Raw genomic sequence first — 4,897 nt, forward strand, 5'->3', positions numbered from 1 at the left:
CACCTGGTGACCCATTTGTACTGAAGAGGGGAGGTGGAGGAAGACGCCTTCCGTCCCAAAAAAAGATTGGATCGAGTGCCTGCTTACACCCTCTCCCCCGGATTTTGAATGGCCAGCGAGAGCTCACCGGACGCCGCTGGGAACGCGACGCTTTCCAGGGCTTGGGCCCCTCTCTCGGGGCGAACCCATTCCAGGGCGCCCCTGAACTCTCCCCGGGGCTCCCGCCAGCTTCTCCGGGATCGGTCACATTACCGCACTGGACGCCTCGCGGCGCCCATCTCCGCCACTCCAAATTCGGGGATCTGAACCCGACTCCCTTCCGTTACCGGCCTCACACCGTCCACGGGCTGAGCCTCGATCAGAAGGACTCAGGCCCCCGATCGACACTGGGCAAAGCGGTCTTCTATACACCACATGACTGCCCCAGCTGCCCCAGCTGCGGAAACCCAGAGGTTCCGATTGATGACAAAGCGACCCTCAGACAGGCGTAGCCCCAGGAGGAACATGGGGCCGCAAAGTGCGTTCGAAGTGTCAATGATCAATGTGTCCTGCAATTCACATTAGTTCTCGCAGCTAGCTGCGTTCTTCATCGACGCACGAGCCGAGTGATCCACCGCTAAGAGTTGTACTCTTGTTTTTCTCATTACGCACGCAGAGGCCAGAGGCCGGGCAGAGATGGGGAGGTTACCCTCCTTTCCTCCACCCGCACTTCGCCAGAGCGCCAGGCCATAAGTTCAAAGACAAAGGTTTAAGAATAGGGAGGCTTCCGGGAGCTGCGCTTGCGTCCTCGTCGCCGAAGCGCCAGGGAAGCCGCGCAGACATTGAACCCCCACCTACGCCGGGGCGCAGAGAAGTTGACTGGGTTCCCAGTGCCGCGCGAGGATACGGGGCGATACTCAAGCCGCTTACATCAGTGTTAGACCATTTTGGGAAGTCCCGGTTCACCGGACACCCCCAGTCCCCTTCGGTAGCGGCCTCTCCACCCGCCCATAGGTGAGTCATGCAACCGTGGCTAATGGGGAAAGGGGATGGAGCCAGTCGGGCACATCCCAGGCAAAGGGGGGAATGCGGGGAAGCGGGCTAGGACCGATGACACCCGCGCCGGGAGAAGAGAGAGGCGGGAGGCGTGAGCCCCCTACCCTACCCAACCCGCAGCATAGCTGGATTTTCGGCGCTCAGCCCCATGCCGGCGGCTGGCAACCCGTTAATGATCCTTCCGCAGGTTCACCTACGGAAACCTTGTTACGACTTTTACTTCCTCTAGATAGTCAAGATTGATCGTCTTCTCGGCGCTCCGCCAGGGCCGTGACCGACCTCAGCGGGGCCGATCCGAGGACCTCTCCAATCGGTAGTAGTGACGGGCGGTGTGTACAAAGGGCAGGGACCGGAGCTTATGACCCGCGCTTACTGGGAATTCCTCTCGGTGAAGGGTAGACACACGCTGATCCGCTCAGTGTGTGATCCGCTTTCAACCTGTCAATCCCGTCCGGCCTGGGTGAGGTTTTCGGTGTTGAGTCAAATTAAGCCGCAGGCCCCACTCCTGGTGGTGCCCTTCCGTCAATTCCTTTAAATTTCAGCTTTGCAACCATACTCCCCGGAACCCAAATACTTTGGTTTCCCGGACGCTGCCCGGCCTCAGACAGACCGCTTGGGTCAACCGGGTAGGTCCACATTTGAAGACAGGGTTTGAGAATACGTGTTTTTGGTGCCGATGCGTTACGGGATGACCATCACCACATGCTTCGCAGCCTGAGTGTGCCACTCCCCGCACCGGAACACCAATGGAGGGCCACTTGGTCAGACAGTTCGGCTCGAAATCGCACGAACGTTGCGCGGCTGGAGTGTATCGAAATTAGGGGACCAAAATTCCGAAAGGGGCTCCCCCGATAGAGGCAAATCCACTTGGGTCGGGAGGGAACATCCATCAGAACACCAGCCAAAGGCCGGCCGATAGAGTCCCTCCCAGGTGGAAAACGAATGCAAATCAGTCAGAGGAAATTAAACTCCCTGGACAACAGAGGACAACCATGGAGACGCACCGTGAAACAAGTATGGGACTGGACTGGAGAGCTAGCCCTCACCGGGACTAAACAACCACCAATCGGTCGCCGAAGGGACAGGCACCTTCATTGGACCAGAACCATGGTCATTGATGAACCAAACCCACAAGGTAATAGCTGGGATAGAGCAACTGCCGGGGCAGAGCTCAATATCCTCCCATCACCAAGCTGGGAAACGTGGCTCAAAAGTTAGGATAAATCGGACGCCGAAGGGTCTGTTCCAACCACTAAATCGGACGCCGGCGGAAAATGTCCAAATTACCATGGTTACGAGGGGCTCACATCCCTCAAAAGTACCCAGTACTTATTTTCTATTCGGCCTGATCAGTTTGACACCACCCCCGTCTCTCTAGGACATGGAAGTCTTGTTGTCAAAAACCAGGTTTCTGATTTCGCGCCGGTACCTGTCTGGTCGACCCACCCCCAAGTGTGTAATTGACGTTCAGGCCAATTTATCGATATAATCTCGGAACCTCACTGGGTTTATGTGTATCCCGCAATTGGGGGTAAAATTCTGTTAAACACAAAACGTGAATAAATCAAAAAGTACACATCCAATCTGGATGGGGTTTATTTTAAACGAAAGGGCACATATAGACGAGCATTTACATGGAATTAAAACCGTTTTTGTAGAAAACATTTGAATAGAAAATCGTGTTTTAAGTTTTGGGAAAAAAGTGAATGTTACAGGAAACATAGGTGCCTGTGAATGCGAAATGTTTTTGATATGATGCAATTGTTGCCCATCACGAGAGAGGGTATGAGACGAAATTTGGGACCTCTAGCTCTTCGGGAAGTATTTTTAATCATTTTCTGAAAATTACAGAAATTGGTCGGAAAAATGGCAGAGTCCACACTTTTCACAGCCGTGCACCTGGTGATTGAAAACGTGCATCTGGTAACCCAAAAATTACATTAGCGGTGTTACAAAAAATGAATGCCCGCTTGGGACCACCCTAATACGGACCTTTATCCATGGGGGACCCTATACCTCCGTGCACCTGGTGATTGAAAATGTGCACCTGGGAACCTAAATATTAAAATACTGTCCGGTTACAGCCATCTTGGGCTATATGGGCTATATGCCGGTACACCAAAACGTGAATAAATCAAAAAGTACATATCCAATCTGGATGGGGTTTTTTTTAAACGAAAGGGCACAAATAGACGATAATTTACTTTTAATTAGAACCGTTTTTGTATAGAACATTTTAATAGAAAATTGCGTTTTAAGTTTTGGGAAAATAGTGAATGTTACCGGAAACATAGGTGCCTGTTAGGGCAATTTGTTTTTGACATGCTCTACTTGTTGCCCATTGAGAGAGAGGGTATGAGACGAAATTTGGGACCTCTAGCCCCTCGGGAAGTATTTTTAATCATTTTATGAAAAATACCGATGAGTGCTTTATTGGCTGTTTAAAATATCACGATGGATACTGATTGCTATAGAAGCGGTAACCCAAAAACACAAATATGGTCATAAATGCATTTAACGGTCATTCTGATTTTAATGCCCACTATAGGAGCACCCTACTACGGCCCTCTTTCACTCAGGGCCGTCCTGGGTGCTTTATGGACTGTTTGACAAGTGCTGGAGGAGGAAATAGAGCCGTGCACCTGGTGATTGAAACCGTGCATCTGGTAACCCAAAAACACAAATATGGTCATAAATGCATTTAACGGTCATTCTGATTTTAATGCCCGCTATAGGAGCACCCTACTACGGCCCTCTTTCACTCAGGGCCGTCCTGGGTGCTTTATGGACTGTTTGACAAGTGCTGGAGGAGGAAATAGAGCCGTGCACCTGGTGATTGAAACCGTGCACCTGGTGATTGAAAACGTGCATCTGGTAACCCAAAAATTCAAATATGGTCCTAAATGCATTTAAGGGTCATTCTGATATTAATGCCCGCTATGGAAACACCCTACTACGGCCCTCTCTCTGTCGGGGGCGACCTGAGTGCATTATGGACACTTTGAAATTTCACGATGGATACTGATTGCTATAGAAGCGGTAACCCAAAAACACAAATATGGTCATAAATGCATTTAACGGTCATTCTGATTTTAATGCCCGCTATAGGAGCACCCTACTACGGCCCTCTTTCACTCAGGGCCGTCCTGGGTGCTTTATGGACTGTTTGACAAGTGCTGGAGGAGGAAATAGAGCCGTGCACCTGGTGATTGAAACCGTGCATCTGGTAACCCAAAATAGACCCGTGCACCCGGTAACCCAAAAATTACATTAGCGGTGTTACAAAAAATGAATGCCCACTTGGGACCACCCTAATACGGACCTTTATCCATGGGGGACCCTATACCTCCGTGCACCTGGTGATTGAAAATGTGCACCTGGGAACCTAAATATTAAAATACTGTCCGGTTACAGCCATCTTGGGCTATATGGGCTATATGCCGGTACACCAAAACGTGAATAAATCAAAAAGTACATATCCAATCTGGATGGGGTTTTTTTTAAACGAAAGGGCACAAATAGACGATAATTTACTTTTAATTAGAACCGTTTTTGTATAGAACATTTTAATAGAAAATTGCGTTTTAAGTTTTGGGAAAATAGTGAATGTTACCGGAAACATAGGTGCCTGTTAGGGCAATTTGTTTTTGACATGCTCTACTTGTTGCCCATTGAGAGAGAGGGTATGAGACGAAATTTGGGACCTCTAGCCCCTCGGGAAGTATTTTTAATCATTTTATGAAAAATACCGATGAGTGCTTTATTGGCTGTTTAAAATATCACGATGGATACTGATTGCTATAGAAGCGGTAACCCAAAAACACAAATATGGTCATAAATGCATTTAACGGTCATTCTGATT

General features: G+C 49.4%; 1 non-coding gene across 1 annotated transcript; it reads right to left on the minus strand.

The window, feature by feature from the left end:
* Positions 1-471: 471 nt before the first annotated feature.
* On the minus strand, positions 472-625 carry LOC116360836 (5.8S ribosomal RNA). Its single transcript, XR_004207177.1, has one exon. It is a non-coding gene; the product is annotated as a 5.8S ribosomal RNA (ribosomal RNA).
* Between the last annotated feature and the right edge of the window lie 4,272 nt (positions 626-4,897).

Source organism: Oncorhynchus kisutch, unplaced genomic scaffold (assembly GCF_002021735.2).
Source record: "Oncorhynchus kisutch isolate 150728-3 unplaced genomic scaffold, Okis_V2 scaffold597, whole genome shotgun sequence".
Lineage (NCBI taxonomy): Eukaryota > Metazoa > Chordata > Actinopteri > Salmoniformes > Salmonidae > Oncorhynchus > Oncorhynchus kisutch.